Source organism: Suricata suricatta, chromosome 5 (genome assembly GCF_006229205.1).
Source record: "Suricata suricatta isolate VVHF042 chromosome 5, meerkat_22Aug2017_6uvM2_HiC, whole genome shotgun sequence".
NCBI classification, from domain to species: Eukaryota; Metazoa; Chordata; class Mammalia; order Carnivora; family Herpestidae; genus Suricata; species Suricata suricatta.
Window position 1 is genome coordinate 10,602,858 of NC_043704.1, and position 15,602 is coordinate 10,618,459.

At 44.1% G+C, this 15,602-nt stretch overlaps 2 pseudogenes; both read right to left on the reverse strand.

Moving 5' to 3' along the window:
- Positions 1-773: 773 nt before the first annotated feature.
- Positions 774-5,123, reverse strand: LOC115291055 (annotated as a pseudogene).
- A 4,826-nt stretch (positions 5,124-9,949) lies between these two features.
- Positions 9,950-15,602, reverse strand: part of LOC115291056 — a 6,744-nt pseudogene continuing 1,091 nt past the window's right edge.

Below are 15,602 nucleotides of genomic sequence, written 5' to 3' on the forward strand. Positions count from 1 at the left end.
TACAACACGGATGCTTCTGTGAGGGGAGGGAGGTGATGGGCATTCACGGGGGCCTTGGAGAGCAGGGCTTGGTGTGGCGCAGGACGGATCTCCCTTCAGGGCTCCTGATGTGTCAGGCCCCACTCCAGGGACACATACGGAAGGTAATTTGCACCTCCATTATTTTCAACCTGTTGACCATATTACTTCATTTACTCTTCATGACACTTCTATGACTTCTCTTAAATTGTACATATATGTGATTGATGTACAACAACATGCAAGATTTTGCTGAAGGTCACCATGTAAGTTGACAGAGCCAGGACCTTTATGTTTCCAGATGTTTGTCTTGAAAGGCATGAAAGAGGGGCGCCTGGGTGGCTCAGTCGGTTGAGTGTCCGACTTCAGCTCAGGTCATGATCTCATGGATCATGGGTTCGAGCCCCATGTCAGGCTCTGTGCTGATGGCTTGGAGCCTGGAGCCTGTTTCAGATTCTGTGTCTGCCTTTCCCCTGGTCACATTCTGTGTCTCTCTGTGTTACTCTCAAAAATAAATAGATTAAAAAATTAAAAAAAAGAAAGGCTTGAAAGAAGAAAGTGGAAAGAAAATGAGTGTAGACACCCATGTATCCACAAAACTAGCCTCAACAATCATGAGGATTATGCTATCCTTGTATGTTCATCTTCTGTCACGATTTTGCTGAACTGTGTTAATGTTACAAACTTGGTGACACTTTACCCCTACATGAATAGCACATTTGCCTTGATGAGATTTGGTCAAATCATGGCGGGTATCATAATGGGACCCATGGAGGGAACTGAGGGCGGGGTCCCCGTTTTTCAACTTTCTTCTTCATAACAAACTCCCTGTGAGGCCCCTTAGCATCCAAGGTCTAAAGGGCCAAGTAGACGGGGGTCTCTGCTCCTTCTTCTGGGCCTTTAATGGCTGTAGGTCCACCTGTGTCTGTTCTTACCCACCCAGGGCAGCAGGCATTCGAGAGAATCCTGTCTCTCCTTCTCTGCTCACTCAGTTTCCTGGCATGGGTTCTGTAAAGAACCATGACACCCATCTTTGAGACTCTATATGTGAGTACTTTCATATCAGGCCAGCTCCCTTCCTGTGCACCCTGCTCTGTGTATCTTCTACAAACTTGTTCATGAGCCCCACCAGCTCCTCCTCTATGATGGTCTCACTTCTGGATTTTGGCTGCAGTCCTGGGCAGTTCTTAAGATATACCAAGTTTATTATGCTAGACACAGTGACCACTGTGCCTAAAATACAACACAGATAGTCACATAGAATCACTTGCATGAGAATGATGAGTAGCAAAATTCCCGAGTTTGTCCATTTGGGAGACAACTACCAGTATGCTAAGAGTGTTAATGTAGTCTTCTTATGTAAGTGAAAGACACAATGTAGTTTTCTTTTCTTTTTTTAAATTAAAAAAATTTTATATCCAAGTTAGTTAGCATATAGTGCAACAATGATTTGAGGAATAGATTCCTTAATGCATCTTACCCAGTGAGCCCACCCCCTCTTCCACAACTCCTCCAGTAACCCTCTGTTTTTTCTACATATTTAAGTCTCATATGTTTTGTCCCACTCCATGTTTTTATATTATTTTTGCCTCTCTTCTCTTATGTTCATCTGTTTTGTATCTTAAAGGGCTCATATGAGTGAAGTCATATGATATTCGTCTTTCTATGAAGGACTAATTTTGCCTAGCATAATAAGACCCAATACAGTTTTGACCCTTGTAACACTCATAATGTCTCAGATGACATCAGAGGAATGATCTAAATGGTGAGGGCAGTACCCAGATGCTCCATAAAGAAAAAAGAATGATTTATATAGGAACGTGCTATCTGAAGCTAATATCACGGCAATCATGAGAGCCACTTTTCTTCACAGGTCCCCCTTGGGGCTGTCTGAATATCAATGGTCCAATGGGCAGTGCTCTATGAATGAGTGGCTATTAACCAAGAAACAACCGATCAGTTTATTGATGACTTTTTGAAGGAGAACAGACTGCATGGGTTTTGTGGGCTGCCTCTCTCCTGTAATGAGGTAAAAACAAATCACCTCATGGGCCAAGGTGTATGCTATTTTCTCTATGTTGGGATTTCATCTACTCAGGAGCAGTGACAAAACACCAGGTAATATGAATATGTGAAGGGGCAGTGGAACAGTCCCATGTTAAAGAGATGCTATAAAAAGAAAAGCTACAACATGGATGAATCTTCACAACATTACCCAAAATAATGTGGCCAGTCACAAAAGATGACTCATTATATGATTTTCTATATACGGGATGTCCAGAAAAGTAAATCTTCAGGCAGAAAATAGATCAGAGGTTGCCTCGGGTAGTGGGATTGTGAGAAAAGAGGGCTGGTGCCAAGGGCACAAGTACTCCATGGAGTGATGACAGTGTAATAATCTTGAAGTGGTGATCATTCCACAAGTCTTTGAATATACAAATTTCTCCTGAATTGCATACCTGAAGTGAGTGAAGTGTGTGATATGTGAATTGTATTTCAGTCACGCTGTTTTTAAAAAATTTTTTTAAATGTTTTATTTATTTTTGATACAGAGAGAGACAGAGCATGAGAGGGGGAGGGGCAGAGAGAGAAGGAGACACAGAACCAGAAGCAGGCTCCAGGCTCTGAGCTGTCAGCACAGAGCCTGGTGCGGGGCTCGGACCCACGAACGAGAGATCTGACCTGAGACAAAGTCGGAGACTCAACCGACTGAGCCACCCAGGCGCCCCGCAGTCACGTTGTTAAAGGTGTAAAGCAATCTCACAGTTGTCACTAGTTCTTTGTAAAAATATCGTTATTCATAAAAGTGAACTGTTTATGACATATAGAAATAGTTGACTATTTTTGTATTTAAATGAGTATCTTTTGCCTAATAGAAAGGTTATGAGAATGTACCAATGATAAGAGCTTCAAGAAATTTAGGAAACTCTCCCTGTTTTATGTAAATATCTGGGAAAGACAGTCATGGTCAGTTAACTCTGAGCTCCATCCCACTAAGAAATGGTAGTGCCAAACAAGTTCAATGAAAGTTCTAATGCCTGATGAATGGATCAAGAAGATGTGGGGTGTGTGTGTGTGTGTGTGTGTGTGTGTGTGTGTATATATATGTATATATATGGAGTATTACATGGCAATGAGAAAGAATGAAATATGGCCATTTGTAGCAAAGCTGATGGATCTCGAGGGTGTCATGATAAGCAAAATAAGTCAGGTAGAGAAGGACAGATACCATATGTTTGCACTCAAAGGTCTAACAGGAGAACGGGAGAAACCTAGTGGAGGACCAGGGGGAGGGGAAGGGGGAAAGAGAGTTGGGGAGAGAGAGGGACGCAAAACCTGAGAGACTATTGAATACTGAAAACGAACCAAGGGTTGAGGGGGAGGGGGAGGGGGAAGGGCGGTGGTGGTAATGGAGGAGGGCACTTTGGGGGAAGAGCACTGGGTGTTATATGGAAACCAATTTGACAATAAACTATTAAAAAAAAGTGACAATGCACAACCCTCTGACTCTCATTAAGTGGTGTTTAGAGATAATTAAAAGGAATTATAGAAACTATCTTAAAAACTGTTTTCTAAGCTGAATGCCTTTTAGTATGCGATCAGTTAGAGATACCACCTTATGCCAGTCAGAGTAGCTAAAATGAACAAATTAGGAGACTATAGATGCTGGCGAGGATGTCAAGAAATGAGCACCCTCCAATACTGTTGGTGGGAATATAAACTGGTGCAGCCGCTCTGGAAAACAGTGAGGGGGTTCCTCAAAAAACTATCAATAGAACTCCCCCATGACCCAGCAATAGCAATGCTAGAAATCTACCCAACGGATACAGGAGTGCTGATGCATAGGAGCACATGTACCCCAAATGTTCATAGTAGCAGTTTCAAAAATAGCCAAATCGTGGAAAGAGCCTAAATATCCATCAACTGATGAATGGATCATTGTATATATGGTTTATAAATACAATGGAATACTACGTGGCAATGAGAAAGAATGAAATCTGGCCATTTGTAGCAACGTGGATGGAATTCGAGGGCATCATGCTAAGTGAAATAAGTCAGGTAGAGAAGGACCGATACCATATGCTTTCACTCATAAGTGGAACAGGAGAAACTTAACAGAGGATCATGGGCGAGGGGAAGGGGAAAGAATAGCTGGGGAGAGGGAGGGAGGCAAACCATGAGAGACTCTTAATTGAGGCCTGATGGGGTGGGGAGAGGGGAAGGGGGTGATGGTCATGGAGGAGGACACTTGTTGGGATGAGCACTGGGTGTTATATGGAAACCATCTTGTCAATAAACTATAAAGAAAAAAATAAAACTCATGACATTCTGGGGAAAAAACTTGATAAAAAAAGGGGAGTCAGTTACTTCAGTCCTTCCTTTCATCTACAGCATGTTAAGTGTAAGATTAATGGAACATAGATGTCAAATGTTTAATTTAGTGCCTCTCAGATTTTATTATTTACCATTAATCATATCTATTATATTTTCTAAAAGGTTATCTTCCTGTGTAATAATTAAAATACAATCTGTTTCATGATGTGAAATTGCAACACATAGAAAGGAATGTCTGAAATAAAAGAAGATGGGGTAGGAAGTACACACACTGGGTAACTGACATATCAGTAAAACAGCTACATTTCCTCGTAGGGGCTTGGAAACATTTTCTTATGTACCTTTAGTGTAGTCAGTAGATGGAGAATCTCTACTAACTTTCTGTAGGTTGTATATCATGGAGTGATGACCTCTTGTCTATTCTGTATTGTCTATCTCAGAGAGTCTAATATCAGTTGTGAAAATGCTTAGCTGTGTAAATGAAGGAAATCTGTTGGGATGTAAAAGGTTTTGTATATAAATTCCTAGATGTTGATGCTACAGCCATTCTCTCTTCCTCAGGCATAGTCCACCCACTGACCACAGCCCCGAGTGGGCTGGGAGGCTGTTAAGGGACTTCTCCTTGGAACTGGGAGAGATGGTAGACCCTTCTGGGCTGACGGCTCAAGACAGGACACACAGGAATGGGAAGCACTTGTGGATTTCATACAGCACAGATTCTGATCCATACCTTTTGTCTCCAGCATCGGCTCATGGCTTTCAAGTGTCATTGTGAGGACTCTGAACTGAAATGCACACAGCCTATGCACAAAGAAGTGTGTGGGCCATCCTGATGTCCTAGTTTTATGGATGTGTGAGTACAGATGGGTGTGTGATGTATGTGAATGTGAGTGTGTGAGAGACTGAGTGTGTGACACTGTGTGTGAGGTAGTGTGTAAAAGGCTTGCCCTGTCACAGTCACTGTGAAAAGCATGTCACCTATGTAAGAAAGGACTTGGGTGTGTGTAGTGCTTACAGTTTATCCAGACCATTACTCTGTATGTGACCAGGGATCTCCTTTTAGGAAATCGATCTCTCACTATCTCCTACTCTCCAAATTTCACTGTCCTAAAGCAGAGCCACAGTGATCTACATAACACAGGGTATTTTAGACATCATCTCATCTGGGGTCACAAACTTCAAGTGCATTACTTGATTCTCAAGGCTACTCAGAGTCTATAATTCCAAGCTGGTTTTGGTAACCTTCAACGATTTAACATTCATCACATTCCCTGGGAATTAATGTTTTCTAATATGAAGAGTACCAGTCATTAAGCCTCTGGACTGACAAGGGATTTTTAGAAAACACTTCAAAGTTTTAAAATGTGCCTCCTGTATCCTTTGGGGTGTTACATGGAAACCAATTTGAAAATAAACTATTAAAAAAGATAAATAAAATGTGCCTCCTGTGGTTTTCCCGGAGGTACCTGGGCCCTGTAACTGCTGGAGTCCAGCCTCAGCAGGTCCAGGGCTTCCTGAAGAATGGACGGTGTCAGCAAGAAAGAGCGAGAGAGCCTCGAGTTTCTTTCTGATCACCAGGCAGGCATCTCTGCACTGACAGAGTCAGATTTATTGAAAAAAATGTATGGGGTACAAAACAGAAGGAGCAATTGCTTTAGATAATTTCTGATGACAAATTCTTTGGTATGTAAAAATTTCCTAGAACATAGATTGGTAGAAGACTCATGCATAATTTTTATCAATAGTGATTGATGTAGGTGACTTATATGCTTATCATATGGGGAAGGAAGGTATCTTTAGCATTCAAATACGAGGCAATGTTTTTAGCATAGCAAAGTCAAAAGTTAGTTCTTTGTGAGCCGGGGTCAATAGCCTGTTTTCCTGAGGGGAAGTAAAACAGGTTTCTCAGGAAATGGAATATTTGCTCCCATAAACAAAAGAAGAAATTCCTATAAGTTCCTTCACAAGGTGCAATCTGCATTTCAGAGCCAGAATAAGGGGACAAGTCACTCCTGATACCAGTCAACAAGGCGCCTTGATGTCAGTGCTCAAGTAACAATAATCGAGTGGAGGGTAGACACCAGTCACCATCGGATGGCGGGAGGCCCCCACCTTGCAAACCCGCCTTACCTCACAAGGAATTTTTTTCTTCAACTTAGTGAGTTCAGAAAATGTCTTCCAACATGTAACGAGGAAGACATTGGCCCAATCAAGCAGAGTCCTTTTATGTTTTTTGTTTCTCTGGCATTAATGCATAAGACTTCATTTGAAGAAGGGAGACCTAGGGAAAATGATTTGAGTTCCTTAAGCAGTGGGAAGAATATTAATTTGGGCAACACATTATCTCCATCAGCAATCAGCCGTGTTTGTGACCTTGAGATCCATTCTTCTTCCAGGTTCTTAATGGAGACCATATATAAAATGCTCAGCACATCACATCTAGAAATGTCCACCCATCTATCCTCTCTAGAACCAATATGTCAGAGTGTGTGTGAGTAAAATACCTTTACTATTGTTATTTCCCCACCAAATTCCTCTAGTAGCTTTTCTGGCTATAGGATTTTCACGTTTTGTTTGTTTCCTTAGAGATGAGGATATCATAATATCTTTTTGGGATTAAAACGATGAAATAATTTAAAGAGAATAAAGAAGAACAGCAGCTTATTCCTCTAAATAGAATGATTCTCAGGGCACCTGGGTGGCTCAATCAGTTAAGTTTCCACCATCGGCACTGGTCATAGTCTCACGGTTTGTGAGTTTGACCCCCAGTTGTGCTCTGTGCTGACAGCTTGGAGCCTGTAGGACGCTTTGGATTCTGTGTCCCTTCTTTCTCTGCCCCTCCCCTTTTTGTGCTGTCTCTCTCACTCAAAATAAATACGCATTAAAAATATATTTAAAAAAATATTTTTATAATATTTTATATTATAAAATATAATATAAATATAAATATAAAATAAATATAATGAGAGAGAGCATAAGCAGAGGAGGAGCTGAGAGAGAGAGGGTGACACAGAATCCCAAGCAGGCTCCAGGCTCTGAGCTGTCAACACAGAACCCAACACGGGGCTTGACCCACAAACCATGAGATCATGACCTGAGCCGAGGTTGGACGCTTAGCCAATTGAGCCACCCAGGCGCCCCACATTAACAATACTAAATAAAAGAATATCTTTCAAATTCTGGATGAGGAGTTTGGGAGAATGGGAGGGAAAAGATATGGAATGTGGGAAGGGATTTACATAACCTTGATACTGATTGCCTGGTTAAAATTGGTCGTGGGCCCCTGGTTGTTGTAGATTCTTACCTTTTTTTGTGGCTAAATATATCAATGAAACCGTTTTTGAAGTTAGACATAAGAAAACATAAGAAAAATGAACATCTACTATTGTGACCGAAGGTTACAATTCTCTTTTGGTTTGTCCTTTTATGACAAAAACAGCAAATACTGGCCTTTTGAATGGGTACTGAACCCACAGCAATGTGGTAGAAGTCATTCCAGATCATTCTTTCTATACTAGTTTCTTAAGTATGGGGCAAGAGCGACAGTATTTGCTTTTCATTATCCTAACTAGAATTTTTTCCAGATTCTCTCCCTACAGAAGATATGGTAATGGTAACATGTCCCACTGTGGCTGCCATGCCCCCCATAAAAGGAGGGGCAAACATTTTAGAAGGTTCCCACCGGATGTTATACCAATTCTGTACCTTTTGGGGCTTCACCCTGAGCCCAACCAGGACTGTGTCCTCTGAAGATCCATCCTCACAGCCCAGCATTGGTTCCAGTTGGACTGCTGTGATCTCCAAAGAAGGGGGCTGGTCATGGGTTGTAGGGGGATTAGATTCATGGTAGGTGAATTAAAATTATTATGGGAAACTCCAGGAGAAATAAAGAAGTATAGATATTGCCTTGAGAATGTTTCCTTCTTCCTCTGCAGAATGCAGAGTGCTTTCTTCCAAAATGCAGTGAAATTGCTTACGCGGGAGACCTGGCATTGGGGAAACAGATCACCTGGCTTTTTAAGAGAAATTCAAGAGGGAGAAATAGAGCTTTGGGCTTAGGCAGGGCTCTTCTCTCTGTGTGATTCCCAGAGGGCCTCCAGGGGAGGGAATGTTTGTGAAGGTCCTGAGGGCCAAGGCATTGCTTGGAATATTTAATGGTTATATAATCCCATTTGCCTAAATGGTCTACTTCTTGGGTTATTCCAAGATCACAGTTAATAAATGTTATATACATTATAACATATATATATGTACATATATATACCTGGTGTTATTTTTATGGTATCCAGGAAAAAAGATGTTTATGATGGATTGTCAAAGTAGCAGTTGAGATTCTATTGTGCTGCTCTATAAATTGAGTTTCCTCATGATCAGTTTAGAAATATAAGCTCACAGGGAGGAAATTGTTAGCCATTTTGAAGTGATCAACTTTTTTTTTTTTTTTAATTTGTTATCTTCATGTGCTTGCTTGCTTTTTTTTTTTAAAATGTATGTTTATTTTTTTTTTTTTTAGAGAGAGAGAGAGCACACAAGCAGGGGAGGGTCAGAGAGAGAGGGAGACACCAAATCTGAAGCAGGCTCCAGGCTCTGAGCTGTCAGCACAGAGCCTGATATGGGGCTCAAACTCACGAACATGAGATCATGACCTGAGCTGAAGTCAGACACTTAACCGACTGAGCCACCCAGGCGCCCCAGCGATCAACTTTTAAAATAAGGACCCTACACTTGTTTTCTGGTCTATCACCTTTCACTAGAGGAAGCCTGAAAGTCCCTGGTGAAGAGTGAAAAGTGATCAGTAAGAGAGGCGTCTTTAGAACAGGGATGTTCCTGTGAAGGGAGGCAGGTGAGGGATGTTCACGGAGGCCTGCAGGCACCAGGCTTGGTTTGGGCAGGGAGAATTTGTCACTTAGGTATCCTGGCCCTCTCACATGGACTCATGATCCACATCCAGTCCATAGTCAGTCCCCGCCTTGTCTCAGATTGCCATAGGGACGTACCGTGAGTGCCCACTCCATTTCACACTTGGCACTTGTTTTTCCCAGGGAGTCTGATATTTTAAGAGACCACAGTGGATGTGTTGCCCATGCTACACTAGAGGCTGGTGAAATATGGTGCCAGGCACATCCAGCCATGCTCATTGGGTTCTGTGTTGGCTCTGGGTTCTTTCAGCTACAACAGCAGATCTGAGCAGATCCTATAGGGATGGGTGGCCTGCAAAGCTAAAATTATTACTATCCATGTCTTTCTATAATGTTTGCTTACTCTTGAATTAAACTGTAACTCCTCTTGATCGTATTAGGCATATTAGATTTCTCAGCTGGTTTAGCACCCAATCTGTACAAAGAAGCATTTATAAAGACCACTTATTCATTTCTGGTGCTCATTGTTTCACTGACTTCATTTTTCTCTGCCTCTTTGCAGCAAAAATAAAAAAAAAACCTTCACAGAATTAGCAGCCTACTCAAATCTAATACAAATAATGAGTTTTACATTTTTGTTTTGTTTTGGATAGGGATAGTCTTGACATTGAAAGAGTCCTTTTGGGCAAGAAAGGGAGTATCACAGAGGGGCCCATGGATGGAGCTGTGACTTCAGCTTACCACTGTTCAACTTTCTTCTCCATAACAAACTCCCCATGAGGCCCCTTAGGATCTGAGGGCAAAAGGGCCAAGTAGACGGGGGTCTCTGCTCCTTCTTCTGGGCTGTTAGTGGCCTTAGGTCTGGCCATGTCTGTTTCACCCACCCAGGGCAGCAGGCATTCAGGAGGATCCTGTTCCCTTTCCAGTGCTCACTCAGTGTCCTGGCATGGATTCTGGACAGGACCATGACACCAATTTTGGTCACTGCATATGCAGTGTCAGACCAGCCCTCCTTCTTGTGCACCCCATTCTTTGTGTCATCCATGAACTTATTCATGAGCCCCACCAGCTCCTCCTCTGTCATGGTCTCACTTCTGAACTTCTGCTGCAGTCCTAGGCTGCAGTTTTTTTTAATGTTTTTATTTATTTTTGAAAGCGAGACTGTGTGAGCAGGGGAGGGCCAGAGAGAGAGGGAGACACAGAATCCGAAGACAGGCTCCAGGCTCTGAGCTGTCAGCACAGAGCCTGATGCGGGGTTCAAACCCACAAACTGCAAGATCATGACTTATGCCGAACTTGGACGCTTAACCAACTGAGCCACCCAGGCGCCCCCTGGGCTGCAGTTTTTAAGTGATCTGAGGCTCACTATGCTAGACACATTGACCACTCTGCCTAAAATAGAACACAAAATGTTATGGAGAAAGGCACAGGAAAGATTACTTCCAATTTCACTGAGATTTTGTACTAGAAAATTTCCGCTTAAGTATTATTAGTTTTCTGTGAGCATTAGTGAAGAATGCCTGCATGAGCGAAGACAGGACATAGTCTTGAAACTTGTTACTCATAATGTCTCCGATGATGCCTGAGAAATCTTGTAGTGGGAAGGGCGCTGAGCAGATGCTCCACTGGAAATGGTTCATACAAGAACAGGCTAAGGAGAACGTAAGGGGCACTCACTGCCTTCGTGAGCAGAATACCTCTTTTTCCTTAAGACCACCTTTGGGACCACCTGAGGATTTCATGGTTGTTGGACCATGCTCTACAGACAGGTCTCTACAGACCAAGAAAGAGCTGAGTGTTTTAATGAGGGCAGTTACCTCTACTCTGCTCAAGGATGGTAAAAACAAATTAGTAGAGTGGTCTGACTTGCACGGGGATTTCTGTCTGTTTGGGTCTCTAAGTTGTATGTCCAAAATGTATGATGGCCTGAGAATATGGTCATGGAGAGAGGCAGTGGGAAGCTGGGGACCGAAGGGTGCCCATACAGGGCATGGCCCTATGGAAGTCACTATGGGAATTAAGGGGAGAAATTAGAGTAGGAGACAGCAATTCCTGTCATCAGAACGGCTTCCAGGAATGGAATGGGACTGGTCCCTGCAGGTGGCTATTCTGGTGTGTCTGTGGGAAGTGGCCAGTGAGTTCATGACATGAGTGGATGTGGGGGAGATGGAGTAATGCAGAAATGGGATAATTGTGGACATGGACTCTTACACCCTCTGAGGCAAAAAATTGCCAAAGGCCTTTATGTTTCTCTGCAAAACAGGCCAAGGTTGTAGGAGGTTTTGGGAGAGATCTTCCATGGCTGGCCAGTTGGGTTGAAGCTTGTAGCCTGGGAGGCTACTAATGGTCCAGACAAGGTATTATTTCTGGTTGAAGCTTTTCTTAGGCAGAAGATACTGGTATTCAAGCAGTGAGCGTGATGAGAACAGAAGATACTGGAACAATTTGCACTGGTGAGTTACATTTCTGCAGGCCAAGCAACACATTTTCATCTGCAGAGAAGCAGTTCCACAGAGAACTGTAACAGGCATCTGAAACCTTGGTTGTGTCAAACAGGAGATGAGGTTATGTAGGGCTCACACACATTCACAAGTGTGGATTCACGCTCAACATGAGCTGGGCTGAGGAAGATCCCCCACTGGACAGAATTTTTGGCTTCGCTGGGGAATCTGGGTGCGGGGGGTAGGAGGATGCCGAACTAGGTATACGGTTTTTCCCTACATCCTCCCAACTTCCTTTTCTTCTAACACATACACTGGTCCTGGGGCCAGGGCTGCAACTGTGGGCATGGGAAGCAGGGATATCTCTAGGCAAGAATCTGGAACCATAGCTTTAAACCTTTAGTCAGAATTCCTAGGGGTGCAATGGAGTGGACTGTGCCTTCCCCCATGTGGCAAAAATGGGGAGACAGTGAACGTAGCTGTACTGTGTAGTGGGTGAGACACCAGCTCATCTGGGACCTGTGCAGCCCTATCCTAGGTGAATGTGAGTGAACCGAAATGGAAGGAACTTAACAGATCATTCCATAAATACCACCATGTGGGCCCCACGTCACTCCTACCTTGGGGTTTCATTAGAGACAGCAGTTCTGTGCACACGACTCAGGTACCAAAGAATTTTGTTTTCATCATCACTTCTGCTTGAATATGAAACGGTGTGGGATCATTAGCTTCCTGGGAGAAAGAGAGTAGCATTAATAGCACCATGTGATAAAATTCCATAGAATGACATATAAAAGAAGAGTGCACATGAAATGTGGTGAATTTTGTGTAAAACTGGCCTCTAGTTAACAGTATTGTACCAGTGACAATGTCCCCGTTTGGTAGTGTTGTATATGTTGTCAGATGGTCCCATCTGGGGAGAGTCGGTGAAGGGTGCACACATGGGATTGTGTTCACCTATTTGTGCCATTTTCTTGTTTGTTTCAAAACTTAATAAAAATTAACCCAACTGCCCTAAAGTCCAATCCCAGGGAAACCGTGTGACAACCTGAAAACGATCCACAGAATCCAAGAAACACAAAGGTCACTCTGGATGGAAAGCGCTGCGATTTCTCTAGGACTTGGCAGATTTTAATCGATAATATACTACTGAAATAGAGAAGTGGGTCCAGCATGAACTGACCTCAACTGGGACTTGTACACAGGTGGCTGAGTGTTTTAAAGGGAGAATAAAGGTGTAGAGGGGTGGGGGATGGAGGGGCTTGAGTAGTCAGGGAAATGAAAAATTACCAATAGTGGGTCAGTGTAAATGTCATTAGGCCAGCTGTGTGGGCTACACAGAGACAGGGAGTAGAAGCCATTGTTTTTCTGATGATTACATTTTAGAGGGATGGCTTTCAAGTCCTTGAGAAAGACGCAACTGAGTTGTAGGAGATAGATATCTACCTCAAATCGACACAGAAAGGACTCACAAATTGTGAATCTTTTTTTTACTAAATCCTCTAAGAAAGGGTGGTGAAGTGCCTATTATCAGTTGTTTCCAACAAATAAGTTCTTCTGGCCGGTATAAAGGGTTAGGGCTATCTTAGGGATGTGGCTTGAGCTATTAGAAACTATGTTAGGGACACCTGGGCAGCTCAGTCAGTTGTGTGTCTGCCTTTGGGTCAGGCCATGATCTCACAGATTGTGAATTTGAGCCCTGCATCAGGCTCTGCGCTGACAGCTCGGAGCCTACATTCACACCTCCCCTCTCTCTAATTAAATATATAAATATGTAAAAGGGAAGAAAATATGTTAGCGTTTGCTTTTTAAAAATATAATGTTAAGTCTTTTAATGTGTGTGTGGGGGGAGTGGATGAAATCAGTTGTGCTGTTGGTACTTTTCATAGCCCAGGGCTGAGGTCTAGTTGAGAAGAAGCCCCAGAGCAACCCGGCTGGAGTCTGCTGGAGGGGAGCATCTTTGTCAATTCCCATCTAGGAAAAGGAAGTCCTCTCTCATAAAGGGAAAAATACTTGTTTCATATGATCCTTTTCTGTCTTGAATCATTTGTGTGAGATTGTGATTCTTGGAGCTGCAGCAAAACTGGGCTGACGCCACGAGGAATCAAACTAACAGGTAAAATTAGCAAGAGCCTAGATCCTTGACGACAGCCTGAACCATAGGGCCAACGTCTGGAACCGACTATTTCCACTGTCCCCCTTACTTTTCAATAAACGTGATTTTACCTAAATATACTGAAAAGTGGCAAATGTACTAGAGAGCTCCCATATACTCCTCATCAAATTCTCCCTATTATTAACATCTTAGTGGTATTGTTCACATTTGTCACAAGTAAAAAGCAACATGGAAGAGTAGCATTAACTAAGCTCCGTGCTTTATTCGGATTGTACTAGCTTTCTCCCTAGAAACCTTTCTCTTTTCCAGGATGCCTCCCAGAACACCACAGGACATGTAATTGGCATGTCTCCTTAGTTTTCTCTGCTTTATGAGAGATTCTCACAGTTTACTTCTTTTACACGAACTCTGAGCTCTATGGAGCTCGGCTTCCTCTTGGGGCCCGCTGGGTTTTCTGACCCCTGACCCCGGCGGGGCGGGGCCGGCCGGCCATTACGTTTCCGGGACACTGGGCGCACGCGTGCCCGAAGGCGCAGGCGCAGTCGCGCGCTTGGAGGAGGAGGTGGTGACCATGGCAACGCGAGACGTCGGGGGGCGCCCCAGAACTCGGGTAGGTCGGGACCGCAGCGGGCGTGGCTGAGCTGGTCTCTCGCTCTGCTTTTAGAGCTCGTTCTTCAACTCACGTGTGTCTCAGGCGCCGTTTTCAGGTCCGTGGTGCGCTGTGCGCGCCGCCGCCGCGGAGGTGAGCCGGCAGGAATACGGAGTGACGGAAAGTGGTGAACCCGGGGTCCGGGTCCGGGATGGGGGGCGCTGGAGCCCTCCGTGTATTTCCACGTTGGATGTGAAGAGAACAGCTGAGCTCGCAGACCCCCTCCAGCCCCGGCCTTACGCCGCAGTGTAGTAAACGCCGTCTTCTGGACGTCCTTCAGCGGGTCTAGCCCCTTAACACGCGGTTGAATCGCGCTGCGGGTGCGCGGGGGCCTGTGGCTGGGAAATCGCACCGCGGGGCCTCGACCCGGCTTCCCGCGTGAGTCTGTGCCTGTGGGAGCGAGGTCCGTGCCGTTAGACGTGCTACCACCGGCGTCCTGGAGCGGGCGGAGCGCTGGGCACCGGAGGGGACTGCAGCGGTTGGCTCTGGGGATTTGGATAGATCAGTGAGTGTTCCACTGCGGGGGGGCGGGGGAGGGCGGTCTTCCTGCCTGGACTTCATACTCATTTCTGTATTAATGAGTAGATTTAAAAACCTGTCGTTTATAGGAAACGGTGCTTAAGTCACTCATCATTAGGGAATTATAAATCAAAGCCATACTGAGGTACCACCTCACTTCTTCAGAGTAGCTAAATTGAACAAATCAGGAGACTGTAGATGCTGGTGAGGGTGTGGAGAAACGGGCACCCTTCTACACTGTTGGTGGGAATATAAACTGGTGCCGCTTCTCTGGAAAACATTAAGGAGGTTCCTCAAAAAAATATCCATAGATCTCCCCTATGACCCAGCAATAGCCCTGCTAGGGATCTACCCAAGGGATACAGAAGTGCTGATGCATAGGGGCACATGAACCCCAATGTTCATAGCGGCACTTTCTACGATAGCCAAACCATGGAAAGAGCCTAAATGTCCATCACCTGATGAGTGGTACAAGAAGATGTGGTTTATCTATCCAAGGGAATACTACATGGCAATGAGAAAGAATGAAGTCATGCCATTTGCAGCAATGTGGATGGAACTGGAAGGTATTATGCTAAATGAAAGAAGTAGGCAGATCAAGACCGATACCATATGCCGATACCATACCACATCACTCCTATGTGGTTCTGGAGAAACTTAACAGA